The sequence below is a fragment of the Numida meleagris genome, chromosome 3 (assembly GCF_002078875.1).
Source record: "Numida meleagris isolate 19003 breed g44 Domestic line chromosome 3, NumMel1.0, whole genome shotgun sequence".
NCBI lineage: Eukaryota > Metazoa > Chordata > Aves > Galliformes > Numididae > Numida > Numida meleagris.
Window position 1 is genome coordinate 39,846,235 of NC_034411.1, and position 18,125 is coordinate 39,864,359.

Below are 18,125 nucleotides of genomic sequence, written 5' to 3' on the forward strand. Positions count from 1 at the left end.
CTCCACCAGCTCCCTGGGCAGCCTGTGCCAGTGTTTCACCATTCTTTTGGAGAAGAAATTTTCCCTAATATCTGACCTGAATCTCTCCTTATCTATCATCTTATCCACTGTATTAATCACGTACATGGAATCAGCATTTTTCAATATGTCCTCCATCCTAGTCTTCAAAAATGCCTTCTCAGATATGTATACTGCTACTATACATTAACAATGCCACCTTGTGTGCTGAGAAGTTTTCACAATGTTCGGAGACGTTGCTACAAAAAAGCCTAGGTTTATTTAACAGCTAAGCGCTTACTGATGTTCTTGGGTTTGGGTCAATTTATTAAGAAATACAGGACATGCTAAGGGAGATGTAACCTCACACTCTGGGCTGTGCCCTTCCTGTCTTGTGAGAGAAGGTAGTGGGCAGCTGTGCCTTGCAAGACAAAAATGGACACACATCCTCCTTTCTTCAAATGTGCTGTGCTGCTGCTGATTCAGATGATGTCAGCTTATATCAGGACTAGCTCCCATCACTCAGAGATCAATTTGTTATAAAAGAACAGCTGCACGGGTGCAAACAAAGGGTTCATCCAGCTCAGTGTGCCTCCAACTTGAGCCCAAGGCAGTGGCCTCAAGAGCAGGAACAAGGCAAGTGCACGCAGCACTTCCTCTTTGGACTCTCCCTCCTTCTGACCAATGTCACCCTAGGGATTTCCTTAGCTCAGTTCGGTTTGCTGGTTAGCAGTTTGCTTGGGTCTCACTGCCTCCCTGCTGCTTGTCCAACCTTCCTTTGAGTCCACTTCAGCATGCAGAGCACTCTCCTGTGAGGACTCCCCCAGGTCTCCAGCACTGCACATAGCACCAGCTCCTGATGCTTGCTTTGGGCCTGGATATGGCTGGCTTCCTTTGACAGCCACCAGGTTTTTCTGCTGGAAGGAACACGTTTTTCCAAGTGCCCATGCCTCTGATGCCTTTCATATGTGTTATCATACCTTGTGATCCCTTTCCAAACTGTATGGTGCAGAGCTACTCAGACTTGCCTTGTACAGAAACTGCTTTGTACCTTTGACTACCTTTGTTGCCCATCTCTAAACCTTTTATCTGCTTTTTTTGGATGAGGTTAGCCATGGATTTCTACAGTGGTGTTATCTTCATGTCTCCCGTTGTATTCCATGTTCCTTTACCAGAAGGTCATAACGTTTGATTTGTTTTCCTCTGACTCCTGACGCGCACTTGGCTGATATGTTCTGATACGTAGCTAATCCCACAGCTTCCTTCTCAGTGGTGGTGATTGTATCATAGTTTTCCACCTTAAATGAGAAGCTGTCCATACTGATAGGTAGCAATTCTGTTTATAGACCATGAATTTCATTTGTTGTTCAACTGCCCACCCATACAGTTCCTTTAGTTCCTCCTGAGTTTCTTCTGTGCTTCTTCACAGTCAGCCCTTGTTCATACTACTGCAGATGACCCAGTACCATCAGCAGGCTTGCTTCAACCACTTTGATGCTGAGCAGCAGAGGATCTAGAGAAGCTAATCTGTCCAAAGCTACCAAAAGGTAGCAGTTCTTTAAGTTAATATTCAAAAGAATCATGCCATGATCTGTGCTCGGAAAGGAGACCCTTTAAATGAGTTCTTTGCTACTACTCTGAATCTACTCCAAAAGCTGAAGTTTAACCCAAACTTCAACACTTCTACTTCAAGTGGCTTTGTCTTATCTCATGTGTACTCATATAATGCATATATTTAAACAAAGAAATTGAACAAACAAACAAATACCCACACCATAAAAGAATACTCAGCAGTCTGTAATTTATTAGCTGGGTAGAGAATCAGCAGTATTTGCCAGATAGAGTGGATGTGAATCTATCCCTTTATTAAGAAAGGAGCTGCTTTCTGATACCTGCCCTTGTTCAAATGCCACACTGTCAGAAAGGGCCTGGAGGGAGGTTCACAGGTATACTTCACAGGGGACTGAAAGGTACTTGGAGAAACAGGCACAGGAGGCAGACACACTTCTGAAGCACGTATTAGTGGGTGAGAACAGAATTTTTAATGCTTTTTGGATGGCACCCTTCATGGAAGGTCTGACCCAAGTGACCAGATGAGAATTGCAGAGCTTACAAAAGAAACCTCCCACCTACAGTTTAGCCCTAATGCATTGCAGGCAGTACTCAGGTGTTTAAAGTGAAACGGATGCTATAAGAAACTGCACAGCAGAGTATATTTATCAGTGGATAGGGCATGGGTGTCTTCTATTTTAGATTAGACAGGAGAGAGTTGGGGTGTTTGGCTGCTTCTCAGTTTCAGGCTTCCATTGAGCTGGTATATGCAGGCACAGCTGCCAGGAGAAACAGCCCTGTCTGTCCCCCCCTGCTTGCTCTTCCCCAGCTGTGCCTTTCTCCTCTTCCCTGTGCTACTGTCTGCTCTGTGCTGGCAAGCATTTGTTGTACAGCAAACTGGGAAGACGTGTGAGTTTAAACCTTTTCTCTTTTCCACCAAAAGCCTTTCTCACGATGAAGCCATCTATGTAACTACAGCATTACTTGCTGCACCAGAAATCCTGGCAAATCCTAGCAATCTCTCCTGAGTGCCCTTTCCTCCTCAAACCACATCCTGAGCCCCCGTGACAGCTGAAAATTGGCCTCTCTGCTCTCCACTCCTTGTCTCAGCCTCTCTGATTCTCATCATCTTCACATGGCTGCTTCTTTGTGTGATACTTTCGCATCAGATCGACATCAATGTATGAGAACTCTCCCCTGCACCTGCTGCCATCATGAACAGATTTCCTGTAGCCCTCGCTGTCCTTTATGACCTCTGTTTCATCTCAGTGCTCACCTGCAAACTCTCCTTCTCCTCTTCTTGCATTCATCTTTGTTTTTTATTCTCCAGCCAATCACTGCTACACTAGAGAGTTTTTCTACCTCAGTGGTAAATGATATATTCACCAAAACATGTCACTGCAGTCAAGCCAACTGTATTTGCAAATTCTATTCAAATTAAAGGGGAAAAAAACCACAAGGTTTTATCTAGCATGAAAATGAGGAAAGCCCAGAAATGTTACAGCTATGTATTTTGATCTTCCCAGTGTCAAGACATCTTGATTTTTTTAAGTTAGGTTCACATTGGGCACTTCAGCTTCTACCACAGAGCATACACCCACAGAGGTTCTCAAGCTATTATTTTGTTCTGACCTCTCCTTCACAGTTTAGAAAGCTGACACCTTTCAAAGGATGGCTACAGTAGATGCTGGGGATGCTGCATCTCACCAGAAGACCAGGGGCAAGGGAGGACAATGACCAGGTCCAGGCAGAGGCTGGGAGATGGGAGCTCACCACAGTGGTGTGCCATGGCTGTGGGCTCCTTCTCCCCATGTTGCCACCCTCTGCGTTGGGCAGAATTTGCTGAGTGCCTTTCCATGGCCTGGTCCTGCCAGAGCCACAGCTCCAAGCTGCTGCTTGTCATCCATGCAATGCGTCACTCAGCCTGCCACCTCTTCTTTCCCCCATCAGCATCCTTTGTAGGGAAAGCTGGCTCTTCCTTCCACGCTTCCTTCATTTTCGTGTCCCAAACCAGAAGAACTGGTTTCAATTTCAGTGGTGAGGTTGATCCCCAAAGGTGGTTTTTCTGTCAAAATTAAACAAATAAATAAAATAAAAATAAGTGCATGTTGGGTTTATCCAAAATTAACTTCAAAACCTATGTACTGTTAGCTTATCCACTGAATTGAAGCCTAATTTTTTGCAGTTTTAATCAACGTTCAGATATATTATCATGCCCTATCCAAAATGAGATGTTTTGCACTTGATTGTTCATTAGTTACCCCCGTGGGTACTTGCAATAACTCTGGAACATGCTCTGTGATGAGATTTGCATAAAAGTAATTTTCTTAATAAATAAATAAATCAGAATGCTTAATGCAAAAGATTAAAGTCTCAGTTATTAAACCACAGAACTCCTGGAGATGTCAGCTAAGCCAGGATGTTGTTAAAAAAGGAATGTTTTAAACTTCTTTTTTTTTAATCCAAAAGAAACTGATAGGACTTTGATGTCATTGTTGTTACAGGTGAATACATTTCATTTTCCAGACTCTTCTTTTTGACTTTTCATCCATAGCTTTAAGGGAGCAGCAGCTGCTCGTCTTTGTTGGCATCATTTTCTGATTCTTTTCCAAAGACACTGGCTCAACTGCACGAGCTTTTTTTTTCTGGTGCAGAGATAGACTTCAAAACAGAAGTAAAGCTGATAGCTTCTTACCAGTCAGCTCAAAATATTTATAGGATTAAGAGTCATATATCAGTGATAACTTAGAAATGTTTGAAGCCCAAGTCTGTGGGGTATACAAATCAAAAGAGTTAAGCCTTTGAATGTGTATTTTGACTGCCTTCCTATAAACTTAAATTACAACAGGAAAAGAGTTAGTTTCCCTAAAGATGCCCTGATCAATAGCCAACAAGCTGAGAGTTCATGTTGCTGTTCTCCAGGCTTCAAAAATGGATGTAGGCACCTTGTGTCATTCATACTAGTGTGGACTAGCCAGAATGAACTCTTAGTCAATAATTCAATGAAGAACAAAACTGGGAGAAATGAAAACAGCATCACTGGTGTTTTGAAAAGTGGAATAAGCATGTTTTCCTCCACAACTATCTTTTTTATTGCTCTCCCCAAATGCTAGATCATCTCAGATTCATTTATCTCACATAGACAAACAGAGCTGGCATTGAGATTCTCTCATGGGAGCATGTACCAGCATCAGGGCATAGGGGCTAGCTGAGGCCATGTGGGAGCATCCAAAACACGCTCACACCTATGTAGCTGCGTGCATACTCTCCTGCAACTGCCTGGGCATGCTGGTGGGACTGCTGAGGAAATCAGCACTCCTCAAACTTGAGAGGTGGGAGGTCAGCATCCTGGATTGTACAGGCACCTCCGAGGCACCCACACATCCGGCACAAAGAGCACGCAAACGCATTAGCTTTACCATCATGCTCTTTTGCTTTCCTCACTTGTGTGCCAGTGCACTTTACAAGTGTAGCAGTACTTAAATGACTTATTAAGCACGAGTACATGATCTTAAAAGTCCAAACATGTAAAGCATTTTGTCTGTAGCTGGGTGATGGGTCTGGCTTCTAATTCAGCCCAAACCACCTGCTCCATGTACGTCTGTACTGAGACCCCCTTCACACCAGGAGCTGCAGGTTTTCTACTCAGTGTATGTAACTACATTAGCAATAACTCTGTGATTAGGGTTCTTCTGGTGCTCTGCCATTAGTGCAGCTGAGGGAACTCGTCTCCAGAGGAAGGCTGAGGGGCTTGTACAGGGAATGCAGGCAAATCCTTACTGTGAGCTTATGGCATATCTGGCAGACTCCTGGATACAGGACTGGGCAAGGCACTGAGAATTTGTTATACCCTCCCAAGCTTCAGGCAATCAAATTCCGCCTCGGGGTTTTACTCCGGTATCTGTGTTTATACCCAAGGTGATGAAGACTGCTGTCTTCCTCTTCCAACTAAATAAAATGAACTTTATAGCCGCTGATGAAAGGCCTTTTTTTTCCAGTTCTTGAATTTCTTCTGTGACTCTTTGATGTGCTGGCAGAGAATCCTTTGGTGCTCTTTTTAAATGGGGTCTCTCCAGCAGGATATGTATTCCAAAAAAGTGGTTTCATGCAGCGCTTTTGATCCCTGCCCTCTTCCCACCAATTGTGTACCCAAAGATGGTCAACACCTTATTCCACATAACACTGGGAGCTCCTACTGAGTTGCTTCTCTGTTCTGACCTTTCTTAAGTATTTCAGAGTCACTGCATACTCTCTGAAACTCACCTCCTGCAAATACAGCCTGTATTTCTTCTTTTTAGGTATCTAATTTAGCTAGGTATCTCAAAACTGTACTGAGACATATCTTGTTGGGATGGGCTCCCTACAGAGCAGTCCTGGCCACTCCGTGTGATCCTTGTTCTCTTCATTATTTGCTACCTGGCAAGTGTTTCCACTACCTAGTTTCCTACCAGAAATGTTATGTTTTCAATCAAGTATTGATAAAAACTCACAGAACTCACAGAACCATTTGAGTTGGAAGGAACCTTTTAAGGTCATCTAGTCCAACTCCCCTTCAATGAACAGGGACACCAACAGCTAGATCAGGTTGCTCAAAAAACACTGAATAGCACAAAGTCTAATACTGCTCTACACAGACTTCACTACAGTAACACCCGTTCTTTAACAGCTCTCCTCAGATATTTGCATTTTTTCAGTCCACCACGTCTCATGTCATTTAACATATTGATTTTATACACAGTACATAGTTTCTTAAAAAATAAAACAATAAATTATAAATAAGTAAATCAGACTATTATGCGATTCTTCTTCAAATAACCTGTGCCAGTGCCTTACTGTCTTCTGAGTAAATAATTTCTGCCCAGTATCTAACCTCAGTCTCCCCTCTTTTAGTTTAAGATCATTCCCCCTTATCTTATCACTCTCAGACCGCATATCAGACTTCACATCCTCACTACCGCAGTGTTTGCCTGAGTATGTGCAGGTGGGCAAATAGAGCGGGCATCTGAATATTTCTGAGGCAACAGGAAGAAGCACAATGTCTTCTGTGACCTCTGCATCCCTTGCTGCTCACAGGTATTTTTCTGACTGCACTAAACCAAGCGCCAGCCCAGCCAACAGTACCGTTGTTTTGGCCCGAATAGAATCACAAAGGAAATTTTCCTCGTGGTCAGTGGTACAAACCACATGTAACAATTCTGGGAAACCTGGCTGTCAGAAATAGATCTTTACCTTTTAAGAAATAAACGATATGAATTAAAAATCCTCCTTCTTTTTATTCACAAATTCAGGAAATGCCATGAGATGACACACAGATTGTCGTTTGTTAATGCCTGGAAATAGGAAAGCTGGTTCCATTTCAGACGCCATCAGATAATACTTTTGCCAGAGGATGTTATTACAGTTTTAGGCTAAATATATAATATAAATAACCTGTCTTCTGCAGTACAAAAAAATGTCTACTGGCTGGAAGCAATTATTGTGAGATAATACATGGAAGTCTGCCAGCTGGGCTTGTTAGGTTTTCTAGCTCTACATTTATAATATACATTAACACACAGCACTATCTCCTAGCACAGCCGAGGTCTGGTTCTATCACTGTATTTATGAACGTACTTTATGTATCAGTGGTAATATAATAGGGCTCCAGTAAACTGCACAGAGAACTAATCTAAACCAAACCCTTAGAAGAGATTCATTTCCATCCAGGAAATACACAACACCTTTAAATGGATCGCTTTCCATGTGAGTGAATTATTATTCCAATTATTTGGCCAGTTTTATAACTTGCCAATGGCTCAGTGCCAGCTCTTTATTTAACAAGCCAATAAAAAATTGATTACCAAAGTCACAAGGGCAGCTGTGCACAGGGTAGCAATGGTGGGGAGAGAGAGTGTGACACAGCCACTGCCAGGACAGACTCTTGGTCAGATACAAGACCAATAGTCCATCATTTCTCATGGTCAGTGATAAAATCAAACAAAAATGCTCCCAACAGCTATTTGTGCCAATGAGCATGTGGATGTGGACCTAGATTTCCCTCACAAGTGACCTGTAGAAAAGGGATAAGGGTCCCACCGGGCCATGCAAAGTGTTTCAGCCCGGGGAAGGGGACCTGCATGGGAGAGCAGCTGTCCTTCCAGCATCTCCCATATTTAAACAGGATGGGAGGGCAGAGATGCACAGGGAGGGAAGGAGGCTTGTGATTTCAAGAAACCTTTGCATTGCTGGGCCAGCATATAATGAAAGCTATGATCCAAACTGGGGGATAAACCCTAGGAAAGCCACTGAGAACATCTCACAGGCAGGTGGTGGGACCTGAGTCCTACCTGCAAAAGAGACCTTTATCTTGCAGCATCTTGTCTGCAGCCTCCATGTACAGCAGTGTGCCTGGACAGAAACTCTGGGGGGCTGTCATAACATCTCATGTATTTTCTGGGTCTGATTACAGCAAACTAAAAAAAACTCACTGGGAATGAATGTCTGGGTGGAAATAAGGTTGTATTTGGAGTTCACATTTCCTGTATGATTTGCTATAGAAAAGGCTGAAACATGGCTCCTTTCACCATGTTGACTCCAGCCCCTAGGAGAACTGGGGCTGGAGTCAACATTGGGACCACTGAAACAGTGCAGAAGACTGCTTTTAGAGCAGCCGGCCAAGGATTAAAGTTGCTCTTCCTTTTTCACTTTTATTTCCTTATTCCTTACACTATGCCTATTTTTAGAGCGAAAACAGAACAGGGCTCAAAATGCTTGTCTTCTGAACGTAGGACCAAATGCCCTGTCTGTAGCAGAATGCTGGGGGGAGAAAGGTGCTGCAAGGCTCTGCCAGCAAGGCTGCAGCTTCTCTGCAGATGTGATATGCTCACCACCAGGTGGGCACCTTGGACAGAGGAAAATGCCCTGCTTGGTGTTCACCATCCACGGCAGAAGCTTGAGTGGAAAAGATTTGTTCTAACTTAGGGCCCCCAGTTCAAAGCACCCGATACTGATTTGTGTTATTGACAGACCACAGCAAGGGAGCAGAGTCTTCACAAGTTCCTTTAACACCTGTAGGGGCTGAGGCACCTTCTGGAGGCCCTCTTCTTCCCCCAAGAACTACAGGTAGATTGCATTCCTCGGCCAAGAGACACACACGGTGGGAGATGACTCTGACATACAAAAAAGAGTTGCTACAGTTAAGTGCTTTGGAAAATGATGTGCAAGGGAGATGATGTGTGCTGTTAGGCAGCCAGAGGGAAAAGCAAGAAAAAGAAGGAAGTAAAAAGACGGGAAAGAGGAGAAATTGAACAAAATGAAGATGAGCGGTAAGAGTGAAAGCAACCTCAAAAGGGAAACAGCAAAGAGACGAAGAGAACAAGGAGTTGGAGCAAGGGGATCAAGCAGGGTAAAGTCGAAAGCAGGCAAGTGAGAAACCTGTGCATCCCATGGAAAAACTCCAAAAATCTCACACGGGAGCAGCTGCTGCCCAGTGCCTGGCAGCCAGCAGCCAGAGTGAAACAATCTGCCCATCGTGACAAGCCCATGGCACTGCTTGATGGACACCAAGCAAGGTCTCTGATGCATGACACCAGCAGTACACCGCAGTTTTATGTTTTCATTCTCTCTTAGATGTGAAAAATTTGGCAAATTATTGAGGGGTTTTTGTTTGCTCTGTTACCAAAGTGATCACAGCATGACCAGGGAAAGGTGAGCACACAGAAGCCTCCAAATATTCTTTGGATGCTGGCAATCCCTGGAAATACACTACTTTAAATGTTAAGCGTCCTTCACATCCACCACGTACTTGGAAAGTTAAAAATGTTTAGGTTATACAAAGTGGTTAAGATCACCTACCAGTTCCTAGCAGTTCCTTGCTGACTGGCAAAGCTGAGTAAGACTAATAGTAAAGAATGTGGGAGGCATTAGCCAGTGCAGCCTCTTTAATGGAGTCTGTTATCTCTAATGGAGTTTTACAAGTGCATACAAGCACACACTTGCATACACAAAGATACACAGGTAGGTAGAAATAAAATTCTACTGGAGCCAAGCCACGATGTAACTGTTACAGCTCATTGACAAAAGCATTATACCTGTAGATGGATTACAAAGTACTGTAAAATGCTGTGAAATGCATTTTCTTTATGACAAACCTTGCTGATCACCGATGCCACAACAAAGTGTTTCCTAAAGGGAGAGCCCACACATCCAGGACACCAACAAGCACCCTGTGAGCATATGGAGCTGTGGTGTCACATAGCACAGAATGAGAGGAAATTCTCACAATTGCCTACTTCCCCGTGCTGCACTGAGTGACTGAGCGATTGCAAACCACGACTGAAGAACAGGAGTGAGTCATGGAGTTCCAAACAAGAGCATCCACTAATTGTTCCATGGAAGAGGCTCACCAAAGTATGAAGGAGGATTCTGCAGGGGATTCTTTTGCTCATTGTGAGCTTTGTGCCCCTCTGTAGCAAAGCTGGCCATTTTGATCTGAACATTTATTTTATGATTCACAGCCCAGGGAAAGCCATGTTCCAGGGTATGGTGTCCCTCATGGGCAGGGCTCGTGGTATGAGCCCTGAGCAGATTTGAAGCTGTCCAGAAGCAACTCAGTCACCACCTGATGCAAACCAGAGAGAACAAATAGGCTCAATAGACAATCACAATCCTGTAGGCAGCCCTCAGGTTTCCCTTCCTCCTGTACTCCTTTCTCTTTATGCAGATACAAGGTTTTCTTCAAACTGAGATGACACAGGGTCGAAGGGCTTAACCTCGCCTTGCACTTTCCTGAATGAAAAGTTAAATGGTGGCTGCTCCTAGACCCCTCCTATCAGGTCTCAGTCGGGAGAAAGTTTTTCTGGTATTGGGAGGAAGTTATCACATTTGCATTTTTCTTCAAAGTATCTGGATTTTTATTAAAATGAACGCAACCTTTTTTTTTTTCACTGCCAGAAATGGTAGAAAGGAATGCTGGAAAGGAAGACAAAAATTAGAGAACCTTGGAAAATAATTTTTCCATGTTTTACATTTGGATTTAATCCAAAATCCATTTATATTAAAAGTGCTTGTCAAATTCTTATCAGAAAAGTAAGAGTTGGTAAAGAGATTTGCCAGGAGACTGGTTTAGTGGAAAATTCTCATGTCTGGGGACAATTTCTAGAACAGTAACACTTATGGTCTTATATTTAAAACAACAGCTTGGACTCAGGTGTCTAAAAAAAAACCTCGTTGTACTACTGCCAAGTCATTAGCTTACAAAGCTCCAGGCCCTGTCTACACACCAGCCAGACATCAGTTTAACTAAAATCACTATTTAATCCATTTAGAGTAATCAGCACAACCCTTTTTGTGTAACCAAATTAACCTGAATCAAGACAAGCCTGTCGCAAGCAGAGACAAACAATTTAAGGATATCGACATCAAAACCTGTGTAGCTCAAGTGGTGCAAGTTTTGCAGCAAGAAAAGATCCTATATATAAAGTGGTCCTACTCGTGCCATAAAGCTGTGCCCAAGTAACCTTCTGTTGAGGTGCCCTGGGCACATGCGTTGTTTCCCTGCGTGTTGCCATATGGGAGGTCCAAAAGCCTTCTGCCTCCTGGGGACATGCCACACTGTGTTAGGCACCGTGGCCACCCTCACGCCCTGAAGCCAGTGAGAGAAACCTCCTGCAGCCACCAAATCTGCTTTTCCACATATGTATCTCTTCACATCTACCTAGACTCTGCCTGGCTCCCCCTCCTGCCTGCAGTCTCACTACATACGTGTCCATTTTTTTCAGCCATCTGTTGTCCTTCCTACAGTGGATATCCTATCATCTTTGGGCACTGCAATTTAAGAAGGATGTAAAACTATAAGAGAGCATCCAAAGGAGGACTAAAAGGTGGTGTAGGGTCTAGAGGTCAAGATGTATGAGGAGCGGCAGAGGTCCCTTGGTGCGCTCAGCGCAGAGCAGAGGAGCTGAGGGGAGGCCTCATGGTGGCTGCAGCTCCTCACAGGGAGCGGAGGGGCAGCGCTGAGCTCTGCTCTCTGTGACAGCGACAGGGCCCGAGGGAACGGCATGGAGCTGTGTCAGGGGGAGGGGCAGCTGGGGGTTAGGGACAGGTTCTGCACCAGAGGGTGGTGGGCATGAAACGGGCTGCCCAGGGTAGTGGGCACAGCCCCAAGCACCGAAGTTCAAGGAGCTTCTGGACATCTCTCTCAAACACCAGGTTTGGATTTTGGGTGGTGCTGTGCGAAGCCAGGGGTTGGGCTCCACAATCCCTGTGGATCCCTTCCAGCTCAGGGTATTCTATTCTAACGACAAACTTGCTCACCGCACAGCTCACCTCTTTTTTCCACACCTTTATGCATATGCTCAGAATGCATTTCAAGGAAGGAGAGAAGTGCCCAGGAAACGAGGCAAAGCTACAAGAACACCCCCCCACACACCAGCTGTTCTGCTTTCAGGTGCTGCATCAGCAAACCCTGCTGGTAACAGTACAGCAAAATGTGATTCCCAAAACCAAAGGAGCCCAGCATCAGCAATGAAGCAGGGCCTCAGACAGGCCAGGGAAAGGCTGTGGGGCACAGAGACCCCTAGTAGCAGCTGTCCTGGGGCTTTTCTGGTGCCCGGAGAGAGCGTCACATCAGCACAGAGCTCCCAGTGACTGCAGGGAGAGGTCTGAGCTGAGGCACAGGCACGGGATATAGCCACTGAGTTTCCCACCAGAGCCCCATCATTTCAGAATGCTGTTGTGGAGGACTCCAGCTGGAATTTCACTTGATTTTATCCAAAAGACTCAAGGGAATCCAGCACTCTCTTTCCTTTACTCACAGTGCAAGTTACATCCTATAAATTCAGAGGCTTATTCAGCATCTCAGTGTTTGTTAAACTGTGGTAGAAAAAGACGGAAATCCCACTGAGACCTGTGATCTTCCAAAGGCAAAGGAACTGCCCTAAAACAAACCAGCATCTCCTTCCTCCTGTGGCTGCAATCCAGAAAGCAGTTTACATGAATGGGGAAACAGGCCCCCAGCTTAGCTAAGCCAAAGATGCTCAGATAGGACCGTGACCATATGGTGTACCACAGGACCAACTTGGTATTGCAGGGGTGTCTGGACAGCAATAGCCATCTCCAACACATCCTTAGACACACGAGTCTTGCCCAGCACAAGTAACAGCTCGGGCTGCGTGATAACCTTTCAAAGGTGTCTGGTGATGCCCTATGAAGTGTGCTGGGTCTCTCCTGGTGGCCTGGGATGCCCGCTGTCTACCCAAGGGGTTTCTGTGTAGGTAGGTCTGTGTGCCTACCTACAGTGACCATGTTCACACATGCAGGACTGTTTGATTTTATACCAGAAGCTCAACAGCTGAAAGACTTGCATTTTCTTATATGGGTAACGTGATTATAATATATATTAAGGAATTAGGGTTCTGGTCTATGAATCCTTATTAGCCCCAGCACTCTTTAGTGTACTGCTTCAGATAAAAGCACTCGTATAATTCACAGGTCTGCAAGTGCATGTCTGGCCAAACTTTCTCATGCATTTTTATTTATTTCTCTTCAAAACACCATACGTGCACGATGAGATACGCTATTCCTTCATATTCCCCAAATTTCTAAATAGCAGAAGGCGCTGCATATCATTTATTACTACCAGAGACCTACCTGAGTCTAAAAATGAAGCTTATGCTGCACCACTAACTGTGTTTTAAGAACTTAAAGGGCAAACAACGAATAACTTGTAACTGGAAACGGGAAAAAAAAAAATCTGTTGTAGTTCTAGAGATGGACACTAGATGGCAGAACAAATAAACATTCGCTAACAATTCCCAAAGAGGCATCCTCGAATAAGAAGGCAGGACCAGAGAGCTGAAATAAAGGCTATATTTGAAATAAACGGAAAGCCTACAGCAATCCCACTTGTCCTTATCAGTTCCCGTAGAGCACAGGCCCTGCTAAGACTGGGTTTAAACTTTTTATGTCTTTCTCCATGAGTGTTACCTTCAGGTTGGTGATAGTCACAAACTCCCATCTCCCTGCACAAACGCCGGCAGCTCCCCTTCTCCTTCACAGCACATATTTAAAGCAGGACCCAGGAAAACTCTACCGCAACACTGAGTAGGTGATACAAGTTTTTAGATGCAGATAAAAACCGCAAATGAACCCAAGCAATTTAGGAACATCAGTGCAACTGCCAATCAGTGGAATGCACGCCATGGCTAGATGCCATTAAGAAATAAGAATCTAAATTATTTGCTCATTATTTCTTTGCTCCTGCAAAGCTTCTTCCAGAGGAAGAATATGCCTATTTAAGTAGTTTTAATTAACTAAGAGCTGCCACAGGTAAGTGCTGAGCTGAAAATGCTGCAAAAAAAGAGCTGGGAAGAACGGAGCAGGATTGCTGCACACCACGAGATGTCTGCAGGCACCGGACGCTGCTCGCTCAAGGGCTGTGCCCCAAACATGGCCCCAGCTCTGGCTTTGCCTTGAGTTTCAGGAGGGGACAAGGTCTGGGGTCCAGCAGCTCAATGAACAAGAAACCAGGAGGAAAACAGGTTCCACCAAGAGCATAACACACAGCAGTTCACTAAAGCCGGCTGGAAGTTCAGCATGATAGTGATAATGCTGCTATCTGCCTGTGGGATGCTGCATGTACTTTGCATATGACCGTACAGCGTGTGAGGGACCTTTGCATTTTAGCCCCATAAAAGGGCCTGAGCCACCCCATGAGCTCATTGGCTCTGGAGTGCAACAAGTGCTCAGATCAGCAGCGGTGTGAGCTGGACTGGAAGCTGAAAGCGCCAAGCCCAACTCCTGGCTCATTTGCTATATGACCTTACGCAACTCCATCTTACTCATTTTCCTTCACGGCCTTGGCATCTCCTGTTCGTCATCTTCATCTATATACAAAGCAAAATCTTCTTAGCCTCAGCCCTGGCTGCAAGGAGAGATCCATCCCTTTACACTACTTTTCTGAAAGAGCGGTCAGGTGCTGGAATGGGCTGCCCAGGGAGATGGTGGAGTCACTGACCCTGGAAGTGTTCAAGAAACATTCAGAGTTGTGTTGAGATACATGGTTCAGTTGGGTTATTGGTGGTAGGTGGATGGTTGGACTGGATGATCTTGTAGGTCTTTTCCAACCTTGCTAATTTCTGTGATTCTATGATTCTATCCCCTCATACACATCTAAAACAAGACTGCCAGCACTTTTAACAATATTCCCATGAATTTGAAACCCATGTCCCTACAATTGCATCCTTCAGTGTCCTACAGACACCGGGTTCCCATCCTCAAAAAGTTCATTTTAACAAAACCTGGGCTATTTCCAGACCCACTTACAGCCAGTCCATTTTGTCAGGTATTTTTTCCTGAAGCCAAGAGATGAGAGGATCTTGAGAAGGAAATAAACGGAAGTGGTGGGACCTGTCCAGATGAAAAGGGACGTGCAAGCCTGCAAGAAAGCAAAGAGCTGTGGGAGAAGTGCCCAAAGACAGTTTCACGTGCCATGAAACCTGCTCTGCAACAGGAGCCAAGGAACAGCATCTAACGATGGGCTCAGGAGCTCATCTGGCCTGTTGTGGCAATGAAGGAGCAGAGCCTACACAACAGCCCCTTTCTTTGGGAGGAGTAAACATCTGAATGAAAAGAACAGTAGGAAGAAAGAGGATGAACTCACATGACACTGCCCTGTGAAATCCAGAAGGGCAGGCTGGGAGCACAGCCCCCTTCACCGGGGGCAGGAGGGACACTAAAGCCAGTTACAGCCTGTGGGAGGAGCTGAGAGGAGCCATCTCCTCAAGTCTGGCCAGCATTCAGGAAGACACTGACTGGCTCCAGAAGAGCCCATAGGCGAGCCTCTCCTGCTGCACTCTGCTAACGGGCCTTTCAAAGGGATGAGTTAGGTAAAGAGAGGTGGAACTAGTGGGAATACTCCTCAGTGACAACCTTCCTGAGAACTGGAGAAGCAGCTTCCTTCATGTTTGTAGATGATTCTTCTTGGTTTGTGATGACTACAGGCCTCAAAATAACTGAGGTTTGCACACCTGCAAAAGCAACATGAGATGTGCATACCCATCCGTCCTGACACACGGCACCATGGCTGCCACAGGGCATAGCACCAGACCTTGGGAGTGCAGGAATAGCAGACCTCTCCCCTCACAGCAGAGCGATGTTTTCAGATTCGGAGGTGTGAGTAGACAAGCCTGCTTAAGAAACCAACAGATTCTTCTTCCTGCATGGAGATGGTTTACCCCATGACATCAGATAGACATGGAAAAGACTGAACCATTGGAAGGACCCGGGCAATGACTCAAAAGCACTGTAAAGCATAAGAAATATAAGTTAAGAAAGGGAAGAAAAGGAAGAGTTGAAGCAGCAACGACAGCGAAACAGGTTAACAGCATGCAAGTGGAAAACAGTGGTCACAGTAAGCATTCCTTTATGTTACAGAATGCCTCTAACCTTATCTCTAGCAGTTGCAAACACTGGTAGATCACTCATCAGTGACTACGGCTACCAGCACGGGAATAAAGGTAAACAAGCATGGGAGATGGGGTGGTATGGGAACAAAGAGCTTAATCTGTGACAGCACAGCTGGGATCCTGCAAACTCTGCTCAAGGCAGGACCTGCACATTCTCACAGCTCAGAAAATTAAGTTCTCTTTAATTATTACTCAAGAGTAGATGCTTTGGGTATCTCGTGGTCCTACAATTCCTACAGGTCAGCTCCAAGTCTCTTTTACAGCTGAGTCACGCGGTTTCAAAGCGTTGTTTCCAGCCTCTTGCAGAGATGCCTTCCTGTCCCATGTCCTCCCCAAGTCCCATCCTAAGCAAATACCCTCTGACCTGCAGCTCATCCTGCTCCTCCTCCATGCTCTCCTACTTCTTGCCACTCTTCCCCTCTTTGTTTTCACCTTACTTCCTTCCATTTTCCCGCTCTGCTGCCTTCTCCCTTCCAACTAACCCTTTACTGTCAACACTTCAGACTTTCTGAAGTTTTGAAAACTTCCCTTTCCAAAATCGGAGGTGGTAAACCAAACTGCTATCCTGCAGTCTTCTGGTAAAGGTCCCGTCCTCTCACTTCCACTTCATCTCCTTCCTCCATCATCTTCCTTTTGTTTTTCTTGGCTGTTCCTTTGTCGGCTCTTAAATTCAGAAACTCTTCGAGGGAAGTCCCAGAGTCTGGTCCATAGAATTCTAGAAGGCAAAATATGTTACGTAAAGCCTATTTTTTTTTCTTTTTATTTTGGATAAACTCACTGAAAAATACCAAAAAAGGAGGACTGAGTAGACAGACACACATGTCCTGTCAACAGGAAGCTTCTCTTACATAACTTCACTGCAGTTCTGGAAAGCTAAATGTGGTTGGATCTATTTTCCTCTCTGCAAATTGGTAGCCAGGACAAAAGTCAAGTACGAAGAAATATCACCTCCGAGAAATAAGATTTCAGAAAGGCAGATGGTTTTTAGCACGCAGAGCTGCCCTCGTGAAACATCTGCCATGACGTAGCCCTGTTCTGGCTGTAGACCAAGCATATCAATGGCTCCACAGAGTAATGGGATTTGAAATGGGAAAACTGCCATTGCTTGTTTAGCAGCTTGTTTTGCTGGTAAGTGTCTGTCACTTTTCAAATAGCTTCAGTCTAATTGTTTTTTGGGGAAAATATTTCCTTGAGCAGGAGGTTTGCAGGCCACTAGCCATTTCCCATCTGTGCTGCTGCTCTAATACACTACACATACACTTTGCTCCCTATCAGGGATTATTACAGCTTCTGACTATAAACAGGCAGCCTGAAGGAGTTTAGAAATCTCATGTGCCATTAAGAAGTCCTCTAGGCTTACTGAAATTTTAAGTTTGGAATTAGAATCAAAATGTACTCTTTGAAGAAACATCTAAATTCTGCTAGAAAACGTAATATTTTTATACATCTGTAATTTCAAAATCATGAATGACTGTACAAGAGCAACAGTTGTTTGACTAAAGCAGTGGCCACAACATGCTCATTCCGTGGCAGGCTCTCAGTGTCACTCGCCCTCATCCCTTTTCAAACTGTGCCATGAAAACATTCAGCTCCTGCCCAATAGCTGCTGGGACAGACAACATACAGCCCTCTGTTTAGTATCAGACAATATATCTAATATCAGACAACACATCTAATAATACGAGAGGTTTTCAGCTCACACGCATCCTCCTGCAATTACTTGCAGCAAATTTAGCAGAGCCAAAAGACTCAGCTCTCATACCTGCTTCAAGTGAAATACTAGATGCATACACACCTTAACAACATCTTTTTAAAAAGCATTCTTCGTGAACAGGTTTCACTTTCCTTTCTTACTCCTCCTCCTCCCCACCCAAAAAAAAAAAAAAACCAACAAAAATTATATACATATATATAGGTACCATTGGAGATGGTACAGCGATACAATTGTTCTGCCATCTGAATCCTTTGCTTTTTTTTTTTTTTTTAAACTCAAGAGGATCACATGAATTTCAAACCTAGCTACTTATTAGACCTCCCTGAATAAAACGGCTGAGAAAGTAGTTCTGCACATCAGGGGGAAACTCACACCTTTAGTTACCTCTAGGACTGAACAGCAAAGAAAACCAACATCCA

At 44.6% G+C, this 18,125-nt stretch overlaps 1 long non-coding RNA gene across 1 annotated transcript; it reads right to left on the bottom strand.

Annotated features, from left to right (window-relative positions):
• LOC110397014 lies at positions 1,774–17,852 on the bottom strand. The gene is made up of 2 exons (XR_002437463.1): positions 14,851–17,852; positions 1,774–3,613 (listed from the first exon to the last, which is right to left on the bottom strand). It is a non-coding gene; the product is annotated as an uncharacterized LOC110397014 (long non-coding RNA).